This window comes from Phodopus roborovskii, unplaced genomic scaffold, assembly GCF_943737965.1.
Source record: "Phodopus roborovskii unplaced genomic scaffold, PHOROB, whole genome shotgun sequence".
Classification (NCBI taxonomy): domain Eukaryota; kingdom Metazoa; phylum Chordata; class Mammalia; order Rodentia; family Cricetidae; genus Phodopus; species Phodopus roborovskii.
Genome location: NW_026126443.1, coordinates 3,357,045 through 3,383,940, shown reverse-complemented (window position 1 = coordinate 3,383,940; position 26,896 = coordinate 3,357,045). Strand labels below are relative to the sequence as shown.

The following is a 26,896-nucleotide window of genomic DNA, read 5'->3' as shown; positions in this document are numbered from 1 at the left end:
TTTCCATTGCCTCCTCCTTTACCCCTTTACCCCCCACACACACACATACCAAGGGAAGACAGGGTGTTACTGGGAATCTGGGCCTAAGTATATGGCAGTGCCAACTACCCACAACCCACCCTATCCCTACTTTCTCTACTCTGCCATTGATGCCTTCTCCTTGAAACCTTCCCAATAGCAAAAGAATAGCCCCGGCTCTGGTGCCTCAATTCTGGGCTTCAGGGAGCAAGGCCGGGGTGCTGTGGATGTCTCCTTCCTCCTCCTGGAAGTAGGCAGGCTTTCCCTGAGAAGTGGACCTGCTGGGCCTTCAGTGGACATGAGGCCACCATATGGTTGATGCTTTGGCAGAAGTGGCACTTCTTGGGTTGTGGTGGCAGCTTGCATTCCTTGGCATGATGGTCTAGACCACCACAGTTATAGCACCTGTCTCCTTTGGATCTTCGTTTCTCTGTGTTCTACCCCTTTGGCCGCTGCTCGCTCCCAGTGCAGTACACCCCACCAGGGCCGGTTACACGGATGGATTCAAGACACTTGGCCAACTTCTTAAAGGTGAATTCTTCTGCCTCACCCTCCCTGTGCAGCTTACTCTGGTACACAAAGACCTCCACCAGGGGGGTCTAGTACGACCCCAGGACAGGCGGTCATGGACATGAAGCCAAACCCCATTCCCATGTTGAACCACTTACAGATACAGTACTGAGGCTCCTCTGCGTCATCAGCCGCGCCTCCTGGGGCAACTTCTCCTCTGCTCTGGTGATCAGCTGGGGGAAAGCAATGATAGGGCCATCTGGGAGAATTTGGTGTTGAGCCAGCAAAGAGGCACCCAGGAGGAGGCAGCTACCAAACAGCAGCAAACTGCTGGTTAGGCAGCCCATGGTAGTTGGCTGAGCCCGTGACCCCGGGCCTCAGGTCTGGTGCCTGCTGGCCCCAGGGAAGTCCTGAGGCCACCTTTGTCTATTCTTAAATCATATATCATCTTTGGATATACCTACATAGAAGACTTCCATTATTCTATGATTTACTTCAGCTTATTTAAAGAATGTATGATATATCATAAACTACAGTGTTAATTTCTGCTTTGAGAGATGTAAAAGTATTAAAAAGTATATATTTTTCATAATTTTAAATTTTGTTAAACATCAGAAAAGACTTCACAACAACAAAAGAAATAATTGTCAGAGCAAAAGGATATACTAAGAATAATAAAAAGCTTTGACAAATACTCACACGGTATGGAAAAAATCAGTAGATTTATATTATGGAGATTTCTAGCTTCTACAAGTAAAGCCAAGGTCAGAGAACAGAGCTTGCCATTAGCTACCTATAGAAGTCATGAAGTCTGGATAGACAGAGAGGGAGCTGGGCAGAAACAAGATATAAGCTGGGAGAAACATAAACTTGCTCTGACAGAGTACCAATGTTACAGGAAAACTTTGGGCAACTGTCAAGGTAGCAAGATGTCTCTATCAATCCTGGTGTTTATGTATTATACCTCTGAGGTCTTTGATGGAGTAGAAGACAGAGAGTTATGGTTATGGTTTTCCATAGTTATGATAAAAGACAAATAACATATAAAACTTTACACTCGCAAAGATAAGATAGATGATGGAATATTTTTATTAATATTTTCCAAATGTTAATTGACCAAATAGTGTAATTAATACATGATTTTTAATTTATTATTTTACATGGCAATCCCAGCTCCCATTCCCTCCCTCCCTATTTCCCTCCCTCCCTCCCTTTTACCCTCTCTGCCGCCTCACATGCACCCTGACCACATTCCCCTTCTATCTCACCACCCCAATTCCACATGTAGGGTAATGCCATCCAAATGGGGTCATGTAGATTTGTCAGGTAATTTGAAGTAAGGACTAGGACTTCTCTCCTGTCTCTAGGTTAAGGCAGTATCCCTCCATAGGGGATGTGTCTGCAAGATACTTTTGTGCACCAGGGATACATCCTGTTTCCACTGTCTGAGGACCCTTAGACTTCTCAGTCATTCTGGCTGAGACCCACATTCAGGGGAGCCTGAGTCATTCCCATGATGGATTCCCAGCAATCAGTCTGGGGCCCCTTAGTTCCTCCTTTTTACAGGTTAGCTGTCTCTATGTGTTTCTGCAACCTGGTCTTGTTCTCTCCCTCTAAATCTGGATTCTAGTTCGACTCAGTGTTTAGTTATGGGTGTTTGCTTCTGTTTCCAACAGGTACTAGATGAGGGCTCCATGATTGTGGATGAGCTAGTTGTTGATCTCATCAGGGAAGGGCATTTATGATAGCCTTTCCACGGTTGCTCAAATTGTGAGTTGGAGTCAGTCTTGTAGGTCTCTAGACATTTCTTTAGTTTCAGTTTTCTCTTCAAACTTATAATGGCTCCCTCTTTTATGCTCTCTCTCTCTCTCTCTCTCTCTCTCTCTCTCTCTCTCTCTCTCTCTCTCTCTCTCTCTCTCTCTCTCCTGTCTTCTATTCCTCCCCTGAATCAATCTTCCAAGTCCCACCTGCTTTCCTCTCATCTTAACACTCTGAAAGCAAGGACACATCTTTCTGAGTTGGACTCCAGCCTGGGCTACATAGCAAGTTCCAGGATAATGGTACAGCTTAGATTAAAAGGGAGACTCCATGTGTAATAGGACTCCAAAAGAAAACTATTATTTAATGAAATGTGCCAGATATTGCTACACCTAAAACAAAGTATCATGAGTAAAAACAGCCAGAGGCACAAGGTTTATCTTCCTCTTTGTACTATGCTGATGTTCAAGCATTCCATTAGTCACCTGTGGAAATAACTATCAATATTTTGTCAAAAACAATATATCATGCTCAATGGATGGCTGATGTCAATTCAGACTTATGCATTTACTTTCAATGTCTTTTTTCTTTATATTAATAATTATATTTTGTATTCTCTTACACCATCAGTCCAAATCATGGGAAGCTACAATTCCAGTTACTAAAGGTCCTAAAACTGATGTAAGCATTTTTAATTTGTTAAGTTCTTTTCCTGTTCTTAAGATTACTTAGCAGCACCTTACCCACTTCACTCTTAGCACTTTACTATTTAAACTACAAAAACATAAGAAACTTGTGTGTGTGTGTGTGTGTGTGTGTGTGTGTGTGTGTGTGTGTATGTATTTGTATCTGAAAGTGTGCCAGCATGCATGTATGTATATACGTGGTGGTCAGAAGACAGTTGCAGATGTCATTCCTAAGGTACTACCCACCCCTTTTTTGTTTGTTTTGTTGTTCTCTTTGGGTTTTGTTACTGGTCTTTCACTGGCTTGGAATTGACCAATTAAGCTAGACTTTCTGTTTAGTGCTCCTAGGGATTCTTCTCTCCTCCTCTCACCAGAGCCAACATCATAAAAAACATTGTCATTCCAACATTCATCTAGGAGCTCTGGAAATTAAGTTCAGGCCCTTTAACTTGGAAGGAAAACACTTTACAAAATGAGCCAGAAAATCTGGCCTTGAAATATTGTTTTTAAAATATCTAGTTTCTTGAGTTCCTTATATATTTTGGATGTTAGACCTATGTTAGATGTTGTGTTAATGCAATCTTTTCCCATTCTGCAGGCTCATGTCTTGTCCTATTGATGGTGTCCTTAGTCTTACAGAAGCTTCACGTGAGGTCCCAGTTTAAATTATTGATCTTAGTCCCTGTGATATTGGTGTTCTGTTTAGAAAGTTGTCTCCTGTGCCAATGCATTCAAGGTTATTCCACATGTTCCCTTGTATCAGAGTCAGTGTGTCTAGTTTTATGTTGAGATCTTTGATCCACTTACACTTGACTTTTGTGTAAGGTGGTAATTATAGCAAGACGTGTTAGGGCAATGGTTGAACGGAACATGGAAGAGTAGTCAACTAATGCTTGGTTTTACTTGAGGTCCACACCATGACCTATACTGCTTGGATAGTGAGGAACTGGAGAATACATAGCCCAGAGACCTAATATAGAACCAAATATAACTGGCTACAAAAAGAAAGAAAAAATCAATTAAATGTCTTTTGTTTTTCCATATAAAGTTGATTATTATCCTTTCAAGGTCAGTGAAGAATTGTGGTGGGATTTTAATGGGGATTTCATTGAATCTGCTGATTGCTTTTAGCAAGAATGCCATTTTCACTATGTTCATCCTACCTATCCAAGAGCATGGGAGATCTTTCCATTTTCTGGTATCTTTTTTAATTTATTTCTGTAGATCCACAAAGTTCTTATTATATTGGACTTTTACTTGTTTAGTAAGTGTTACTCCAAGATACTTTATGTTGCTTGTGGCTATTATAAAGGGTGATGTTTCTTTGATGTCTTCCTCTGACTAAAGTAGGGCTACTGATTTTTTTTGAGTTTATCTTTTCTCCTGCTAGTTTGCTGAAGGTGTTTATCAGCCGTAGGAGTTCCCTGGTAGAGTTTATTGGGTTGCTTATGTAAGCTATCATATCATCTGCAAATAGAGACAGTTGACTTCTTCCTTTCCAATTTGGATCCCCTTGATCTTCTTTTGTTGTCTTATAGCTTTAGTTAGAACTTCCAGTACAATATTGAAGAGATATGGAGAGAGAGGGCAACCTTGTCTTGTTCCTGATTTTAGAGAAATTGGCTTAAGTTTCTCTCCATTCAGTTTGATGTTGGCTGTTGCTTTGCTGTATATTGCTCTTATTATGTTTAGGTATGTTCCTGTTATCCCTGACTTCTCCAAGACCTTTATCATGAAAGGGTGTTGAATTTTGTCAAAGGCTTTTTTTTGCACCTACGGAGATGATCATATGGTTTTTCATTTTCAGTTTGTTTATATGGTGGATCACAATGATAGATTTTCGTATGTTAAACCATCTCTGTATTCCAGTGATGAAGCCTACTTAGTCATGGTGGATGATTTCTCTGATGTATTCTTGAATTGGGTTTGCCAGTATTTTATTGAGTATTTTTGCATCGATGTTCATCAGTGATATTGGTCTGTAGTACTCTTCCTTAGTTGTGTCTTTGGGAGGCCTGGGTACCAATGTTACTGTGGCCTCATAAAAAGAGATTTTCAATGAATCCTCTGTTTCTATTGTGTGGAACAGGTTGAGGAGTATTGGTATTAGTTCTTCCTTGAATGTCTGGTAGAATTCTGCAATGAAGCCATCTGGCCCTGGGCTTTTTTTTGGTTTGAATGCTTTTAATGACTGCCACTGTTTCATTGTGAGTTATAGGTCTATTTAAGTTGTTTGTCTGTTCTTGATTTAATTTTGGTAAGTGATACTTGTTGTTCTTTTGATGCAACTAATGCCTATAAAACACAAACACAAGACTCAGCGCCAACGTGGAGTTTATTTTGAGAGAGAAAGAGGTGGTAGCTGGTGGCCAACTGAAAGCAGGAGAGAGAGAGGGAGGGCAGAGAGGGAGAGCAAGAGGAGGAGCAAAAGAGAAACCAGAGAGAGTAAGAAAGAGAGGCACACTTGGCATGCTTGCTTTAAAAGGGGGGCTTGCGCATGTGTAACTGAGTCCTCTGGCAGCCATGTAAAGTTTGAGCAGCCAGGTAAGGCTGAAGTAGAAATGAGTAGAGTGAGGTTTTTTATGAGCTTTGTGATTTAGTAGTGTTTCTTTTACGAATGTGGGTGACTTTGTATTAGGGGCATAGTTGTTCACTACTGAGACTCTGTGTTGATGGATTTCTCCTGCAATGAATATGAAATGACGGTCTTCATCTCTTTTGATTAATTTTGGTTTGAAGTCTAACTAGTTAGATATTAGGATAGCCATACTTGCTTGATTCTTATTTCCATTTGATTGGAAAATCTTTTCCCAACCCTTTACCCTGAGGTAATGTCTATCTTTGAAGCTTAGATGTGTTTCTTGTATGCAGCAGAAGGATGGATTCTGTCTTCGTATCCATTCTGTTAGCCTGTGTCTTTTTATAGGTGAGTTAAGACCATTAATGTTGAGGGTGAGTAAGGACCATTGATTGTTGATGCGTGTTTGTTTTAGGTTTGTTGTTGGCAGTGGTATTGTGAATGTATTAGTTCTGCTTTACCCTTGGTTTATGGTGTAGTTGCATTATCTGTTGCCTACGTCGTTGTGGGCGTAGTTACCTTCCTTGGGTTGGAGTTTTCCTTCCAATACTTTCTGTAGGGCTGGATTTGTAGATACGTATTGGGAAAATCTGGTTTTGTCATCTGGTTTGTCATTAAATATCTTGTTCTCTCCATCTATAGTGATTGAGAGTTTTGCTGGATATAGTAGCCTAGGCTGGCATCCGTGTCCTCTTAATACTTTTAGAACATCTATCCAGGACCTTCTGGCCTTGAGGGTTTCCATGGAGAAGTCAGGTCTAATTTTAATAGGTCTGCCTTTATATGTTTCCTGTTCTTTTTCCTTCGCTGCTCTTAATATTCTTATTTATTCTGTATGCTAGGTGTTTTGATTATTATATGTCGAGGGGTCTTTTTTCTTTGGTCCAGCCTATTTGGTGTTCAGTATGCTTCTTCTACTTTCATGGGCATGTCTTTCTTCAGATTGGGAAAGTTTTCCTCGATGATTTGTTGAATATGTTTTCGGCACTTTTCAGCTGGGCTTCCTCACCTTCCTCTATGCCTATTATTCTTAGGTTTGGCCTTTTCATGGTGTCCCACATTTTCTGGATGTTTTGTGTTAAGGATTTGTTGGATTTATGATTTTCTTTGGTTGATGAATCTATTTCCTCTAGTTTATCTTCCGCGCCTGAGATTCTTTCATCTGTCTCTTGAATTCTGTTGGTTCTGTAGTTCCTGATCTTTTGCCCAGTTTTTCTATTTCCACCATTCCTTCGGTTTGTGTTGCCTTAATTTTCTCTATTTCAGTTTTCAAGTCTTGAACCGTTTACTTCACCTGCTTAATTGTTTTTCCTTGGCTTTCTGTACTTTTTTACTTTCCTTAAGAAATTTTTTCATTCTACTTTTTTGTTTGTCTTTTCCTCCATTTCTTTAAGGGATTTTCTCACATCTTCTTTGAGGGCCTCTATCATTTTTATGATGGTAATTTTTAAGTCGTACCCTTCTGCTTCCTCTGCTTTGTTGTTGTATTCCGGTCTAGTTGGTGTAGATTCCCAAATTGTGGTGGTGTCATGCTTGTATGCTGTTAGGTGTTTTCTTGTATTGCCGTCTTCCCATAGCTTTTTCCAGTAGGTATTTTTGGGGTCTCTCCCTCTCTCTGTGGTACTTCTCTGTGGTACTTCTCCAGTCGGCTTAGGTGGGTCAGAGGTTTGATATCTGTAGCTCTGGGTGGTCCAAGCTCTCTAGGAGGTCTCTCCACAGGCAGGGGCCCGTGGATGGTGGTCAGAGATCAGGCTCCAGTAGAAGACTGATGATGGGGTTCAAAGATCCTGAAGGCTGGGACTCTGGATGTTCCTTCTGCCTATAGGCAGATCTAGCCTGGGCCTGGTACTCCCCAGCTGAGGCTTCTTTAGCAGAGGCCCTACTATGGGGCTTAAGAATCCTGCTGACAGGAAGTCAGAGTGGTACTGCAGAGATAGGCAGATCTCTGGGAGGGGCCTGGAACTCCAGCAGAGGACCAGCAGGTGGAAATTATGGGTGGTCCCACGTGGATAGGCAGGTCTCCTTTGTTCAGAGCCACTCCCAGAAGTTCCCCAAAGTTGTGTGGACTGTTGGCTCCACCCTCTGTCCCAGTGCTCAACCAGAGTGGTGGGACAGTGGGCAGGGTAAGGCACAGGGGGAGGGCAGGCTCACAGTGGGGCTGGGAGGGGGTGTATTAGAGCTCCAAGAGCACTATTGATGGGGACAGGACACAGGAGCAGGGGGATCTGGGGTCAACTCAGGGCGTTCCCAGTGGAGGGTGTAGGGGAGAGGATGCCTGAATTGGACTCAGCCTTACCTCTAGCCAAGAGCCGGCTGTAGAGGACAAAGGCTTAATACTTGTTTTATAACTGTTTTATTATATATAATTTTGTTATGTTAAAGATAAAACCACCCTTTATATTTAGACAGAAAAGAGGAGATGAAGGAAGTGGCCCTTCTGTATGCTCTTAATATATGTTTGTCGTATTGCTTGATGAATAAAGCTGTTTTAGCCAATATACAGGCCTGATGTAGCCAGTCTGGAAGTATAGGCAGGGCTACCAGACTAGGATAATGCTGGGAAGAGAAATGTAGTGTTTCCAGGGAGATGCCATGTAGCTGTCAAAGGAGTAACACACTGGATCATTACCAGTAAGCCACAACCTCATGGCAATACGTACTTTAAAATAAATGGGTTAATAATAAAGAGAAAGCTAGTCAATAGGAATCCTGAGCCATTGGCCAAACAGTTAAACAGTTTATAATTGATGTCAGCCTCTGCCTCTGTATATTTATGTGTGACTAAACTGCTGTAGGTCCAAGTGTAAACAGAAACTGGTCTTCAACATGTAGTAACTTTTTTTTTTCCTGAGATAGTTTCTCTATGTAGCTTTTTAGACCAGGCTAGAATCCATCTTGCAGAGTTCTGCCTGACTCTGCCTACTGAGTGCTGGGATTAAAAGTGTGGGCCACCACTGCTCTGCAAGAAGAAGAGAGTGTTTCCATAATCAGGAAGTGAACCTAGGCTGTAGCAGTGAGAGTGCCAAATCCTAAACACTAGACCACCAAGGAGTGTTTGTAAGTAGCTTAAATACAAAATTTAAAAACGGAAAAACAATCTAATCAATAAAGAGAATGAGCATACACTATTTAAATTAGGACAATAAAAACACAAATGGTCAACATACACATGAAAAATTATTCAACATCCTTAGCAATCAGGTATGAATATTAAATGTTTTGATACTTTATCTAACTCTAGTCAGAATAGCTATCATTAATAAAATAAGAAAACTCAAATGCTGAAGAGAGTATATGAAAAAAAATACCCCTATTTACAGCTAGTGGATATGTAAGTTAATATAGCCACTATGGAAGTCAGTAAGGAGACTTCTTGAAAATTTAAAAGTGGAACGCTAATAAATTGCAGCCACACCATTCCTGGGGAGTTACCCCAAAGAGTCAAAGTCAGTTTACTATAGAAACAGCCATATAAATAAATCTATTTTGTCAGTATCACAACAGTTATTCTGGAATTGGCCTTCAGCACATGAATTTATGAATGGCAATAAATCTTGGCTAGGATGTGGAGGAAGAGGAACCATCTTCACTGCCGATATGTAGGAACATATACTGGTATAACCACTGTGAAAATCAGTGTGATATTTTCTCACAGAGGTAAAGGTAGAAGACTACATGAATTAACATTACCAACAAGTGAATATTCAATAGGTACCTGCAAATCTATCCTTACTATATAAAACTCACAGAATCTACGAAATGGTGTCAGCCTATCAACAGATGTAAAGGATAAGGAAAATGAAACACACACACTATAATTTCAGTCATCCATAAAAGTGAAATAAAATTCTAGGAGCCAATGAAGGATAGGGGACAAGAGCAAACAGATATAAACTCCCTCAACTTTGGACAGAAAGCTTCTTTGTGCAGTGGTCAGCAGTGACTCCAGAGACTGTCCCATGTACTGAGAGGAGATGATTACGGGGAGGTCTGATCATAAATGGGATACCTGCATCACCTCTTCAAGAATCTGAGAAGATGGAAGAATACGGTTCAGAAAATATAAAAATGGAGGACACTGGGGAGTAGTGGGAAATATTACCTTGTGGGTATTACAAAGTTGTTGAACTCTTGAATTCACAATGCTGTAATAACTTGCATGGGATAAGTTTACAATTAGAGCAAGCGGTTCTCAGTCATGGAGAAGGCATGATCTAAATGTAGTTCATGATTAATAAGAGAGTGGGAGATATTTAATTCAGTGATGTACTGGTGAAGATCCCTGGCTCCAGTAAACAAACCCTCATTCATGATCCTGTACACAGACAAGTGAGTCATAAACAAAACAAAATAAAAGCTATGAAATAGAATGTAAAGGAAAGGGAAGGGGGAAATTATACAATCATAATTTCTTTGAAAATATGTTTTATTTCATACAATAAATTTTTATTATTTCTACTTCCCCATCTTCCCAGAGATCCTAGCCACTTCCCCTCCCATCCTTAAGAAACAGGCATCTAATGATAATGGTAAAATAAGTAAAACAAAAACAAGCAAACCAGGATAGGACAAAACAAACAAGAAAAAAAACAAACATAAATAAATAAATAAATAAATGAAAAATGGAAAAATTAGTTCTCTCCTCCAAGGAAGTCTCATAGGGGTAGAAAACACACTTAATAGCAGGTCCCACTCTAACAGTACATGTTAAACATAAAAGGAAATCAATGGCATCTTTAGAGGCTCTTTGTCTCATAGGGTTTTTTTTTTTTTTTTTTTTTTTTTTTTTTTTTTTTTTGTCAAAGCATGCTTTTGTTTGTATTGGGGTTTGTTTTGTATTTAAACTTACAGTTCCTTAAATATACATTGTGGGTTGCTTCTGGTTTTGTGTTATTATTAGATTCCTAAGCATATAATCTCCTAATTTTAAAAATATTTAAATTATGATATCAACAACAACAAAAAGTATAATGGTGTGATAGAAATGAATTAGCAGATATGGGGTGGAAATACAGAGGGTAATAAGAGATGAATATGAAATGAAATATTATAAACATGTATGAAAATACCTCAATGAAATACATTATGTTTTATAACACATAAATGTTAATCAAAACATTAAAAATGAAATAATGACATTTGCAGAAATATAGATAGAACTTTAAATCAGTTTTGTTTCTCACTTTTTAACAAAATACTTGCCACTGTTGAACATGTCCAATCTAAGTCATACTTTAAGAAGGATAGATAGTATTTATATTTTGTAGCATGCTTTGCTTAAGTTCAGAGCACATATGTATGGAATGTTAAAAGAGTAGGAATAAAAAATGTTGGACATACTCAGTGTTGTGGTTTGAAGCTAATCCCTGCCCCTCAACAAAGGGAATGGCACTATTGGGAGGTGTGGCTTTGATAGAGTAGGTGTATCCTACTTGGAAGAAGTACATCATTGTAGCAGTGGGCTTTAAGATCCTGTATAGCTCAAGCCACACCTAATGATACATACAGTTCACTTCCTGTTGCCTTTGGATCAAGTTATAAAATTCTGCCTACAATGTCAGCCTACATGCCACCATATTCCATGCTGACATATTCTGTCTTGAAGATAATGTACTAAACTCTGAAATTGTAAGTTGTCACCTCACTTAAATGTTTTGCTTTATAAGTCATGGTGTCATTTCACAGCAATAAAAACCCTAACTAAGACACTCAGCAACTATACGAAAATCCTGTAGAAATGCCACTGGATGTGTTTTCTTTTCTCTAAGTTTTGTTAGGTTAATAAAAAGGAAAGCATATTCTCAGGTTGGATTAATATAGGAGTTTGTTAAATTTAGCTTACACAAATACTTTTAAATACCTGTCCTCATAGTCTAGTGGTAGGATATATTTGGATCTGTATTTCAGACAAGTAGTAAAGAATACTGAAGGCTTTTATAACTCACTGGGTTACATTGTAAATGCATAATCTTCCTTAGAATGGCCATATGAATAACCTGAGACTTACCCCCACAAGTATCCTCAAATAATTCGTATCCATTCTTTTAATTTCTGTTCATACATATTAGGAACCGCAGATCATGTTGAGGAAACATCACTTACCCAGGCAAACGCCATATATTTTTGAAACTACTGGAACTTTAGCCTAGTTATAAGCCTAGAAAGACAGTTAGGAAATATGAGATTTGGATTGTTTTACACAGAAAATTCTTCTGAGAAGACCATTGTCAGATCCTTAGACAAAACATTTGCTCATATAGAAGTAGAAAGACTTAGACTGATTTAGTTGGGAAACAATTAACACTGGTGTTAGAGATGCAAGGAATGGATTTCTCCTGGTAACACTGAAGGCATAATAAATCACCTAGATAATGTATTTAATTACTAATATTCTCTTTGGTTGTACTGAGTCAGGAACTATGTTTATAGTCTCTAATTGAATGGAATTCACTATGGAGATCAGATCTAATGGAATTCTCTTGCTTCTGCTTTCTGTAATTTTTTTTCTTCTTATATAATTGAAGTAGTTAACAAAAAAGAAGACAAGTTAAAAATGACATTAAATAGCAATCATAACTTTTGTAGATTTTTTTCATATTCCACTTAGTTTATATAAACATAGCTCTTCTTATTGTGACTGATTCCTCAGTATTTTACAAAAAATCCTAGTGGAGTGTCAAGACAGCATTTTTCTATCTATTATCTTTAGTTTAGACAACTTTCTAAATTATATATTTCTAACGTTTTCACTAAATAATATTTAATGAGTATGTCAGAGGTTCACACAGCACTTTATTAATATAAAATGGCATTTCACTTTCTATGGTATGTTAATATTGTGCAATATCTGCTCATAGTTTGTGATAATTTAATGTTTGGAATTGTTTGTTTCCATTTGATAGGTATTTGTATATGCATGTTCAGATAACTATTTCCTTTCAATTTGTTCTCTGATAATTAGTTGGAATAACTAAGGTACAATGACTTTGAAATTACTTTGATCTTGCTTCATCCTTGTCTTACAAATTGTAGCTCTAAAAGTTTGTAAGTATCTTTAATTGTAAAATCAGTACATAATTACATTGTGATGGCAATTATATAAAAAAGACGTAACAAGAAAACAATAAAAATTTAAAAGATAGTGCTTGGTCATGACTGCTTTTATTCTTGATGATCTTGGCTTTACATTCCCACTTGTTAACTTTGTTACATTTGGTCTATTTATCCTTAATCCTGTGACTTCTTTCAATGATACAATTTTCTACTGTTCATCTTGTTTTCTCTGCATGTTTGTTTTCAAGGTATATAGACACTGATTTCTCAAAAATGATGAAGTCAAAAATTGACAGTTACATACAAATGGAACATTACAAGTACATGTGTTTTGTATATCCCTGATATAACTGTAAACACACAGATGCATATTTCAACAATGGAAAACTTTCTCTAGATAATTGAAAATATCCAGATAGATTCTTGAAATTCAAGGAGAGTTAAAAAAAAAAAAAAAACAGTAAAGTTAACTTGTTTTCTCAGCAAAAAAACTAATTTGGCAATGTGATGAACATATGACATTTTTTCTTAGTAGTATCTGGGAGAAAAGGGAAACCAAAGTCTTAACAAATTTTTTTAAAAAACTTCTTTGTCATACATATACATACACACATATATAGTATTACACACATATATAGTATACATATTTACATATATGTACATATGTATGTATATACATATTAGCATTTAAAACAATTTTATTGATTATCTTCTAGGGGAGATGGGAGTTTAATGGAATGGGATTAGCAACTAAAACAACCTTGTTTCAAACTTAAATAAAAAAAAGAAAAAAATAAATAAAAAATTTAAATTTAAGCATACTTTGGTCATACTCTTGCTCTTCCACAAGTCCTTTTAGATCTCATCTCTGCCTAACTTTAAATCCCTTTTCAAACAAAAAACCAATGCAAATAAACAAAGTAAACAACAAAACAAACAAGTTCCCACCATACAGTAACCAAATGAAAGTAGACACACACATACACACACACACACACACATACACACACACAAAATCTAACAAACAAAAAGCTGTGGAGACCATTATATGTTGGTAAATTTCCTCTGAACATGAGGCCTCTCCTGGAATAGTTGATATGCCCACTTCATTCTATTAGAGAAAACACATTTCACTCTCCCAAAAGGTATAAGTTGCTAACCTTTACCCTAGTGGCTAGATTTTCTTTCATGAGTCTTTCCATTCATTTGTTTTTTGTTTTTGTTTTTGTTTTTTTTTTGTCTTTTTTTTTTTTAAACGAACTAAGATAAAACAGAAGTAATGGCTCTAAGTATGCACTACTAGACATTTCTATGCTCAATAAATTGTTTAGATGTCATCTTCAGCAATGAGGTTTTGCTGCTAATCTGTGGAAAACAACCTATGACTTACGTAATTCTGGGTTTTGGGGAATTCTCATTGGATCCCTTTGTTCAACAAATCACTAAGTATCTAAATAAAAAAGGGGAGGGTGAAATCTCATGCTACCAACTTAAAGGCACATGTGAAAGATCCAGAACAGCTAAAAAAAATTACACCCAAAACAAATAAATGGCAAAAGTAATAAAAATTAATTATAAAGAAACAAGGCAAAACAAAACAAAACAACACAAAGAATCAATACACAAGAGCTGTTTCTTTGAGAAAATCACTACGTCTTCCCAGCTTAGACACAGTTGGACGGTCTTGGTACTGCCTCAATGTGACAAGGAGTCCTTACTCTCTGAGGAATGAATGTGGGGGTTGGGGTGAGGGGCAATAGGTGGGGCCCCAATATGAGGGGAAGGAAATGGAACTGGAATTGGTATGTAATATAAAGAAAGATTGTTTTAAAAGAATAAAAATATCTAAACAGAAAAAAAATGGCGAACCATTATCCAAATTAAATAAAGAAAGCAAGAGAATGACCAAATTTAGACATAGCAACAGACTCCCAGGAATCCAGAATTTTTTAAGGATATATTTTAAATATCCTTTACTTCATCAAATTGAATAATGAAAAGGAAGCAGATAAGTTTCTTGATATACACCACTTCTCAATGTTAAAATATGCTTTAAACAGACCTATAACCCACTAGGAAATAAAAGACGTCATTAAAAGTCTCCCAACTAAATATAAATCACAGGGCCAGATGGTTTTATCACCAAATTCTAATCAACTTTCATAGAAGAGTTAATGTCAATATTGCTCAAATTATTCTACAAACTAGAAACAGAAGGGACATTTCCCAATCTATTTTATGAGGCTACATCAACCCTGATACCCAAACTACATCAAGACTCAGCAAAGAAATAAAATTACATACCAATTACCTTTATGAATATAGATACAAAATACTCAATATAATATTTGCAAGCCAAATCCAAGAATATATCAAAAAGATCATCAACCATGATCAACTAGGCTTCATCCTAGTGATGCAGGGATAGTTCAATATAACATAAATCCATGTATATAATCCACCATTATAAACATGCAGAAATAAAAATAAATACTATGGCCATCTCATTATACATGATAAATGCCTTTGACAGAATTCAATACCCTTTCACGATTAAATTTCCTAGGATATTATGGATACAAGGTACATATCTCAACGTAATGAAGGCAGTTTAGTGCAAGCCCATAGGCAACATCAACTTAACTGAAACTGAAAACTGAAACTGAAAAAAATTTACTAAAATTAGGAACAAGACAAGCTGTCCACTCTTTTCTTAGTTATTCAATATAGGACTCGAAGTTCCAGCTAGAACAATAAGACAAGTAAAGGAGATTAAGAGGGTACATATTGGAAAAGAAGGTATCAAAATATCTTTATTTTCAAATATTATAGTAAACACGTGTGACCTTAAAACATCCACCAGGGAACTCCTACCGGTGGAAATGCTTTCTTTAATGAATCTGGGTACAAAATTAACTTTCAAAAGTCAGGAGCCCTCCTAACTACAAATGACAAATGGACTGAGAAAAGGATCAGTAAAACACCTTTCACAATAGCCTCAATATATCTTGGCATATCTCTGACCAAACAACTGAAAGACTTGTATAATAACTTCAAATCATTAAAGAAAGAAATGAAAGAAAATATCAGGCAACATAAACATCATCCCCTGCTAAACGATCAGTCGGATTAACAAGTAAAAATGATCAACGTAGCAAAGCAATTTGCTCAAAAATTCAATGCAATCTCCATTAAAAATCCAATATTCACAAATATTGAAAGGAAATTTTCAGCTTCATGTGGAATCACAGAACACTGATTACTAAAAGAAATGTTGTGTCATTATCCCCAATTTTAAGTTGTACCACAATGCTATAATAAAAAAAGTAGCATGGTATTGGCATCAAAGCAGACAAATTGATCAAAGGAATCAAATTGAAGTCCAAAACATAAATCTGCACAAATATGGGCATCTAATCTTTGATAAACAGATAACTTTTTAAATAAACTGGTTACTACAACCACAATGCTAAGAATAAGTAAATATGGGGTTCCCAGAACCTGTCAAGGCATCTTTAATACAAACATAATAATACAGCATTAAGAACTGATGGGAGATGTCATTCTGTTTCTCGTATTAGTTAATGAAGAAAGTACTGTTGGCCAATAGGAAAGCAAGATAGGTAGGACTAGGAAACAAGGAGGATTCTGGAAGGAGTAGGGAGGAGATTCAAGATGGAGGATGGAGCGAACAGAACGCTGGCCACTCCGGTAAGATAAAACTAAGTGGAAGTACTCAGATTAATAGAAATGGGTTAATAATTAAGACGGAGCTAGCCAATAAGAAATGCTAGTAACTGACCAACAGCTCTATATCAAATACAGCATTTCTGCATGTTATTTGGGGCTGGCACCACCGTGGGACTAGACTGGATGGGGAAAAACCTTACTCATAACATAATGGCGCCTTCAATGTGGCTAATAAGAACTTCCACTTAAAACTTAAGAAAAGCTTAAAAGGGGGCTATAGAAACAAAAGAACAGAGACAAGCAAGGCTTCTTGGTAACAGCATTTTTCTCCGATGGACTCTGCTTTGCTAGAGACAAGCAGAGATTTGCACAGCTCCTTTATGTGAGGTTTCCTGACTCAGCATAAGCAGCAAAAAACTGCAGGGCATTTAAGAAGCACTGCTAAAAACTGAATGGGTGTACGAGAGCTGGCAATGGTAGTGATCACATCTCCAAGCCAGCAGCATGCTGCTGTGTGCAGCATAAACCAAGGCAGTGAGCACAGCTCTCAGTTCTTGTGGTAAAATACGCGTGACCATCTTTACTAAACCATGGCTAATACAGCTGTGGCTTTCATTTTAGCAATTTCTTGTTTACCAGATAAAAGACTTGTGGCCAGGAAAAGAGAAAAATTTATAGTAAAGACAGATTCAGATTAAGAAAAACCTCTAGAGGTTTGCAGTGTGTTTTAAAATATACGTAGGCTTGGGAGAGAAAAAGAATAAAATGGTTTTAAAAAAACAGAGAGTAGCTGAGTGTGGTGGCACACGCCTTTAATTCCAGGACTTGGGAGACAGAGGCAAGCAGATCTCTGTGACTTCAAAGTAAACCTGGTATACAGAGTTAATTCCAGGACAGAAAAAAGTTACACAGAGAAACCCTGTCTCAAAAAATGAAAAAAAAAAAAAAGGAATAGAGTAAGAATAATAATAATAATAATAATAATAATAATAATAATAATAAAAAGCCACTTAAAGATGGGAAGCACAAAAAGAGTGTGGATGCTATATGCTGTTCTGTTATCTTTAAATTATTTGACTGCTGAGGAATAGCAACAACTGTTGAAACAAATGCTGCTGGATTAATCCAATTTATATATTTTAAAACTGCTTTGACTTCAAAATTTAAGTCTTAGGACAGGTTACTCGAGAAAAGGATTTCTATTTTTGTTTCCACAGAAAATTAAAAGCTGTGGATTCCTTCTAGACTAACATGGTTTGATCAAGCAAGACCCCTCTGAAATAGCGTCCCAGGTGATCCAACCTTCAAAACAGTTGGGACAAGGCAGCCTTGCAGATTACAGCCAGGATTTCTGCCTCTACTTAGGATCCTCTTGACAGCACCCCCTACTAGCAGGAAGCAGTTTGGAAAGAATGAGGCCCAAATTCCCAAATATTGTCTATGTTTGTTTTCATTTAAATGGGATTGGTTATAAGTGGTTAATGATCACAACCAATTCTTTTTAAAGGTGAAAAGGGAATTATGGTATAGATATGAATACATTGTTTTGGAATGGATTTTCATTTATTGATACAATTCAAGGTAAATTTTGTGATATGTATATTTCTCCTCTTGTTTAGGTATTGTGTTTATATAGCACCTTTAGAAAAAATAATGTATAATTTATTACAGATTATAGTTACCTATAATAGTCAAAACTTATAGTTAAGATAGTTAGATTTTTCTAGATATACAGAGATGTTTTTGAGATAAACAGAATTCTTCAAACCTTTCAAAGACTTACAGAATATGGCATTTAAATTGGTTTATGGTTTTTCTTCACAGTGCAACATAACTGCCCCTGACAATATCACCTGCATCAGACAGGAAGATGGACATCAAAGATATGTGTTATGGAGTTTGCTTTCAATATGGCAAGACTAGCCATTTTGACAAGATACAGCTCTTGTCTGGACTGTTTGACATTGTGCTGTATAAACTGATATGCAGGACCCCCAGAAAAGTGACTGCTGAAACAAGATTGACATTGCTACAGGGTTCCTGATTCATGGAAGATTCTGCCAGACAGTCTGCAGAACACAGAGAAAAGTGACTGACAAACTGCTAATACAGGTGGACAGTTTAAAGTTTCCTGATTTGCTGAGGAGTCTGCCAGACACACTATGGCCTTTAGGCTGAAGATGGACTAGGAGATGAGGAGGATTCCAGAAGGAGTAGGGAGGAGATTCAAGATAGAAGGCAGAGAGAACAGAATGCTGGAAGTACTTAGATTAATAGAAATGGGTTAATAACTAAGACCGAGCTGGCCAATAAGAAATGCCAGGAACTGGCCAACAGTTCTATATCAAATATCAAATACAGCATCTCTGCAAGTTATTTGGGGCTGGCACAACAGTGGGACCAGACTGGCTGGGGAAAAAACCAACTCATAACAAAGAACAACAGTAGTGAGGGTGGAGTGATCTAAATGCTATGAGATTATGTTTTCTATATATTACAGGGAAGTTGTAGCCATGAAGTTTCAAAATTAAGGTAGTCTAAACCTGGAAAATGACAATGTCAATAGATAAGTCATCTTAGATAGGAGATTTATCACAAGATTTTATGGCCAGATAAATAGTTACAGGTAACTTACAGATGCTGACAAAAGGAGATTTAAGGCCTCCCCAGGAATGTAACCCAATTCTTTATCATATCCAGAGTAATCAGCCTGAAAAACATATGCATATCAATATGAGCAACACTCAATAGACTTATCAGCCTGCATATGTGTATGTACATGTATATAAAAAAAACAACAGTAATGTTATTGTTTTGTTGAAAATACATTATTCTCTCATATAATACATCCTGACCATAGTTTCCCCTGTCTCTATTCCTCTCGTGTTCCTTACCTTAGCCTTTCATGTTTCCTTTTAGAAAAGAGCAGACCTTTAAAACACAACAACCAAACGTGACAAAACATGATACAATAATTCAAAGCAAAAGCTCTCATATTGAGCATGGGCATGATGATTCATTAGGAGAAGAAGAATCACAAGAGAAGACAAAAGAAAGAAATAATCACAGCAATCCCACTGTTAGGAGTCCAACAAAAACACCAAGCTCACAGCCATAGCATACACATAATAGACCTGGTATAGACCCCTGCAACACTTGTGCTTGAAGCTTCAGTGACTCTAGGTTCACATGAGCCCTATTTACTTGTTTCAGTGGACAGAATGAGTGAATTTGAGAAAGATTAGAGAGGGGCTAGTGTGAGAGAAAGAGTGAGAAATGATATTAAGGCAGTACTCATAATATAAACTTCTCAACAAGTAAGAATAAAAAATGAAATTATTATAAACAGGAGATTAGAACTAAAACATAAAGAATTATGAAATAAGAAAAATAATCTTGAAAAACAAGGAATGATCACATCATAGTGAGTATGTTGGTATTAATTGTGTATACCACAGAAAGCTGAAAGAAACACTTCAGGCAGTATTTGGGTTGGGCCAAAAATGTGTAGCATTCATGATAAACATATTTTAATTAAGTAGGCATGCAAAAAGGGACAAAGACAATATTGGAAAGACAAACACAGTTTCTCTATGAGATTATTACGGGTCCAGTTGAGAGAACATTTATGAAGAAGATGCAAAAAATATCAGTGAGGCAAAATAAATTACATTTGCTTAAGAGTAGAATAAGAGATGAATGGAAAGTAAATCAATTCTTATTCTAACATCCCTGAATGTGCAAATGAAAATTCATTTTAAGGCCTATCTCTGTGGATCCACTCAGAGTTCCTGCAGGCAAGATCCTTAACCCCCAAATCCTGGCCTCTGCCAAAGAAGGAGGTCTCAGCTGGAGAGCACCAGTTTCCAGTGAGATCCCACTTTCCTGCAAAACCTTCTCAAGTTCCAGCTCAGCCCTCCTCCTCTTCCACCAGCTATTGGCCAGAGGTGAGTCTGGGCCCAATCAGGGATGCTTGTCCCCTACAACTTCTTTTCCGCCCTCCCCCACCTGAACTCCCTGGGTTGTCCCCTGATCCTGCTGCTCCTGTCTCTGGTCCCCATTGAGAGCACCCTTGGAGCTCTGATACACCCACACCCATCCCCACTGCCAGCCTACCCCCCACTACCCTGTGCCCTACCCCACCCACGGTCCTGCTGCTCTGGTTGAGCACTGGAACAGAGGGTGGAGACAACAGTCCACCCTACTTCAGAGACTTCTGGGAGCAACTCTGAACAAAGGAGACCTAACTATCTTCGCAGGACCACTCACCAGCAGCTTGGTCTCTGACCCCGCCTCCAGTCCTCTGCTGGAGTCCCAGACCCCTCCCAGAGATCTGCCTATCTTTGCAGGCCCACTCAGAGTTCCTGCAGGCAAAATCCTTGACCACAAATCCTGGCCTTTCCCAAAGAACCAGGTCTCAGCTGGAGAGCACTAGTTTCCACTGAGATCCCACTATCCTGCAAAACCTTCTCAAGTCCCAGCTCAGCCCCTGCCCTCTTCCGCCGGCTATTGGCCAGAGCTATTGGCCAGAGCTATTGACCAGAGGACCACTGTGAGTACCTGCTTACATCTTCTGGATCCTCATCCTTAACCCCATCCCTGGATCTCTGTCTGCAGAGAAACCTCCTAGAGAGCTTGAACCACACAGAGCTACAGATATTGAATCTCAGACCCAAATAAGCCCATCGGGGAAGTACCATAGGGAGAGGGGGTATACACCACCAACACCTACTGGAAGAAGCTATGGGAAGAAGGCAATACAAGAGAACACCTAACAATAGAAAGACAAACATGACACCACCAGAATCTAGGGAATCTACACCAACTAGAATGGAACACAACAACAAAGCAGAGGAAGCAGAAGGGTACGACTTAAAAATTACCATCATAAAAATGTTAGAGGGCCTCAAAGAAGATGTGAGAAAATCCCTTAAAGAAATGGAAGAAAAAACAAACAAAAAAGTGGAAGAAATGAACAAATTCCTTAAGGAAAGTACAGAAAACCAAGAAAAAACAATTAACCAGGTGAAGGAAACGGTTCAAGACTTGAAAACTGAAATTGAGAAAATAAAGGCAACACAAATGGAAGGAATGCTGGAAAGTGAAAAGCTGGGCAAAAAATTGGCAATGACGGACACAAGCATAACCAATAGAATTCAAGAGATGGAAGAGAGAATCTCAGGCGCAGAAGATAAACTAGAAGAAATAGATTCATCGACCAAAGAAAACCATAAATCCAACAAATCCTTAACACACAACATCCAGGAAATGTGGGACACCATGAAAAGGCCAAACCTAAGAATAATAGCCATAGAGGAAGGTGAGGAAGCCCAGCTCAAAGGTGCTGAAAATCAATGCAACAAAGAGTTGGTTTTTTGAGAAAAATCAACAAGATAGACAAACCTTTATCCAAACTAACGAAAAAGAAGAGAGAGAACATGCAAATTAACAAAATCAGAAACGAAATGGGGAACATAACAACAGACACAGAGGAAATCCAGTCAATTTTCAGGTCATACTTCGAAAATCTGTATTCCACAAAAATTGAAAATTCAAAGGAAATGGACAAGTTTCTGGATAACTATCACTTACCAAAATTAAATCAAGAACAGACAAACAACTTAAATAGACCTAAAACCTGCAATGAAATAGAAGCAGTCATCAAAAGCCTTCCAACCAAAAAAAGTCCAGGGCCAGATGGCTTCAGTGCAGAATTCTACCAGACATTCAAGGAAGAACTAATACCACTACTCCTCAAACTGTTCCACAAGATAGAAACAGAAGGTTTATTGCCAAATTCTTTTTATGAGGCCACAATAACTTTGGTACCCAAACCTCACAAAGACACAACTAAGAAAGAAAACTACAGACCAATATCCCTGATGAACATCGATGCAAAAATACTCAATAAAATACTGGTAAACCGAATTCAAGAATACATCAGAGAAATCATCCACTATGACCAAGTAGGCTTCATACCTGGAATGCAGGGATGGTTTAACATACGAAAATCTATCAACGTGATCCACCATATAAACAAACAGAAAAAGAAAACCATATGATTATCTCCCTAGATGCGGAAAAAGCCTTTGACAAAATTCAAAACACTTTCATGATAAAGGTATTGGAGAGGTCAGGGATAACAGGAACATACCTAAACATAATAAGAGCAATATACAGCAAACCAACTGCCAACATCAAACTGAATGGAGAGAAACTTAAGCCAATTCCTCTAAAATCAGGAACAAGACAAGGCTGCCCTCTCTATATATATCTCTTCAATATCGTACTAGAATTCTAGCTAATCCTATAAGACAACAAAATGAGATCAAGGGGATCCAAATTGGAAAGGAAGAAGTCAAACTGTCTCTATTTGCAGATGATATGATAGTTTACATAAGTGACACAATAAACTATACTGGCGAACTCCTACAGCTGGTAAACACCTTAAGAAACTAGCAGGATACAAGATAAACTCAAAAAAATCAGTAGCCCTACTTTTTTCAGACGACAAAGAGGCAGAGAAAGAAATCAGAGAAACATCACCCATTACAATAGCCACAAGCAACATAAAGTATCTTGGTGTAACGCTTACCAAACAAGTAAAAGACCTATATAATAAGAACTTTGTGACTCTAAAGAAAGAAATTAAAGAAGATAACAGAAAATGGAAAGATTTCCCATGCTCTTGTATAGGTAGGATAAACATAGTAAAAATGGCAAACTTACTAAAAGCAATCTACAGATTCAATGCAATCCCCATTAAAATCCCACCACAATTCTTCACTTACCTTGAAAGGATTACAATCAACTTTATATGGAAAAACAAAAGACCCAGGATAGCCAAAACAACCCTATATAATAAAAGAACTTCAGGAGGCATCACCATTCCTGACTTTAAGCTCTACTACAGAGCTATAGTTCTGAAAACAGCCTGTTATTGGCATAGAAATAGACAGGTAGACCAATGGAATCGAATTGAAAATCCTGATATTAATCCATGCACCTATGAACACCTGATTTTCGACAAAACAGCTAAAATTATACAATGGGGCAAGGACAGCATCTTCAACAAATGGTGCTGGCACAATTGGATGAGGGTGTGTAGAAGACTGCAGATAGACCCATGTCTGTCGCCATGCACAAAACTCAAGTCCAAATGGATCTAAGACCTTAACATCAATCCAGCCACATTGAACCTCTTAGAAGAGAAAGTAGGAGGTACCCTTGAACAAATTGGTATAGGAGACTGCTTCTTCAACATAACTCCAGGGGCACAGACACTGAAAAAAACAATTAATAAATGGGACCTTTTCAAACTTAGAAGCTTCTATAAGCAAAGGACACAGTGGACAAGACCAAATGGCAGCCCACAGACTGGGAAAAGTTTTTCACCAACCCTATATCCGACAAAGGGCTGATCTCCAAAATACACAAAGATCTCAAGAAACTAGTCAACAAAACACCAAATAACCCTATTTAAAAATGGGGTACAGAACTGAAGAAAGAATTCTCAATGGAGGAAATTAAAAAGGCTGAAAGACACTTAAGAAAATGCTCCACATCCTTAGCTATCAGGGCAATGCAAATCAAAACAACTTTGAGATACCATCTTACCCCTGCCAGAATGGCTAAAATTAGAAACACCAGTGATGACTTATGTTGGAGAGGATGTGGAGAAAGTGGAACACTCCTCCACAGCTGGTGGGAGTACAAACTCATACAGCCATTTTGGCGATCAGTATGGTGGTTCATCAGGAAAATGGGAATAAGTTTACCACAGGACCTAGCAATCCCCCTCTTAGGCATATACCCAAAGGATTCAAATCCATGCAACAAAGACATCTGTTCAACTATGTTCATAGCAGCACTATTTGTAATAGCAAGAACCTGGAAGTAACCTAGATGCCCTTCAATTGAAGAATGGTTAATGAAGATGTGGCACATCTACACAATGGAATACTACTCTCTAGAAAAAAATAATGGTATCTTGAAATTCGCAGGCAAGTGGATGGCACTTGAAGAAACCATCCTGAATGAGGTAACCCAGTCACAAAAAGAGGAACACAGTATGTACTCACTCATATATGGATTTTAGACCTAGATCAAATGATCACCAGCCTATAATCCACATCACCAGATGAACTAGGATACAAGGTGTATTCTAATAGATTCATATAAAGCCCCTCCCAGAACTGGGAAGGGACAAGTCCCCCAGAGCTTGTAAAGTGGGGGAAGACTGTGAATGGAGAGAGAAGTAGGAGAAAATGAGCGGGAGGAAGGGAAAACATGTGCGACCAGGAAGATTGAGCCTGGTTAGGAATAGAAGATAGGAAAGAGAGAGAGAGAGAGAGAGAGAGAGAGAGAGAGAGAGAGAGAGAGAGACAGAGACAGAGACAGAGAGAGAGACAGAGGGAGAGAACATAAAAGAGGAAGCCAATATTGGTTTGAAAATAAAATTGAACACAAAGAAAGGTCTAGAGAACTACAAGACTGCTCCCAACTAACAATCTCAGCTTCCATGGAGAGGCTATCATAAATGCCCTTCCCGGAGAGTGAGATCAACAACTAACTTATCCATGGAGCCCTCAACTAATGCCTGTTGAAAATAGGAGCAAACACTTATACATAAACACTGAGTCAAACTAGAACCCAGAAGCAGATGGAGAGGACAAGACCACGCGGTAGAAGCACATAGAGACAGCTTATCTGAACAAGGAGGAGCTAAAGGGCCCCCAGACTGATAGCTGGGAAGCCAGCATGGGACTGACTCAGGCCCCCCTGAATATGGGTCTCAGCCAGAAGGACTGAGTAGTCTAAGAGACCTCAGACAGTGGAGCCAGGATATATCCCTGGTGCTCAAAAGGACTTTGCGAACATATCCCCCATGGAGGGATAACTGCCTTAATCTAGAGACAGGAGAGAAGCCCTAGTCCCTACTTCATAGGACCTGTCAGATCTACATGACCCCAACTGGATGGCATTCCCCTACACATGGAATTGGCGTGGGGGGATGCGAGGGGAGGGTATTTAGAGTGCATGTGAGAGGGCAGAGAGGGTAAAAGGGAGGGGAGGAAGGGAGGGTTGGGGGGGAGGGAGGGAGGGAGGGAGGGAGAGGGAACTGGGATCGACATCTAAAACAATAAATTAAATTAAAAAAATGCTTTGACTCCAAAATTTAAGTTGAAGGACAAGTTACTGGGGAAAAGGATTTCTATTTTTGTTTCCACAGAAAATGAAAAGATGTGGATTCATTCCAGACTAATGAGGTTTGTTCATGCCAGACCGCCTGTAACAGAGTACAAGCTAATCCTACATTCAAAACAGCTGGACAAAACAGCCCTACAGACTACAGCCAGGATTTCTGAATCTTCTTTGAATACCCCCAAGACAGCGCCCCTTACCAGCAGGAAGTAGCTTGGAAAGAATGACGCCCAAATTCCCAAATATTGTGTGTAAATGTTTGTTTTCATTTTATTGGACTGTTATATAAAATTAAATAAAATAAAAAAATAAATATAAAAAAAAATAAAATTCATTTTAAGATAATCAGTTAAATCTCAATTACAACATTATTTCACAGAATTTACCAACTAATAAAGCCAAAGAACAACAGTACATTAGAACATAAAAGATTTCTGAAACGTGAATAAATCTTCAATATCTGGATAACTTATTTTCACAATTAACCATAAATCAGCACCACCTATATAGGCCATGTGGGAGCACCACCCATATGAGCATCTAAAGCGAATTAGGTAATTATTTTTTCTGGAAAACGTTTGATAAATAACATAAAAACATAAGAGATTGGTAGAAAATTACTTTTAAAAGTTACTCTCATGAGATAGAATAAGGGAACAGCATGAGTTCACCTGAAACTGTGAAAAATTAAATAAACAATATACATTCATGAGAATATGCATGTACAATATTCTCCTAGGTCTCTAGGCTATTCAGACACTGGCTTCTGGCCATCCAGGCAATGTGTCATGCATTGGCTCCCTGTCATCGCATGCATTTCAAGTTGGACCAGTAATTGGTTGGCCTCTCCCACAAGTTCTACACCAACATTACCCTAGCACATCTTGCAAACAAGACAAATTTTATGTCAAAGGTTTTGTGACTGGGTTGGTGTCCCAATCCAACCACTGTGAGACTCGCTTGGTTACAGGAGATCATCAGTTCAGCCTCCACATTCTCCATTATTAGGTGTCTTCACTAGGATCACCCTCATAGACCCAGGGAGTTTCCATTAAACTAGGTTTCTTCATTACCCCTAAATGACCCCCAATTACATTTATTTCTCCCAGTACTCTCGCTCTTCATCCCTCCCCACCACACTGCTTAATCCCTGATGTTCACATTCCCACTCACAACAGTCCACCCAGAAAATCTATTCATCCTTTCTAAGAGTGATCCACTTGAGCCCTCCTTGTTACTTAGCCTCTCTGTGTCTGTGGATTGTAGGATGATTATCCTTTACTTCCATGCTAGTCTTTCAGGGACTGGGTTACCCCACTCAGGGTGATTTTTTTTCTAGTTCAACCCACTCACCTGAAAATTCTATGGTTATACTCTTAACAGACGAGTAATACTCCAT

General features: G+C 38.2%; 1 pseudogene; it reads right to left on the bottom strand.

Annotated features, from left to right (window-relative positions):
* Window positions 1-205: 205 nt before the first annotated feature.
* Window positions 206-26,896, bottom strand: LOC127224662 (protein lin-28 homolog A-like; annotated as a pseudogene).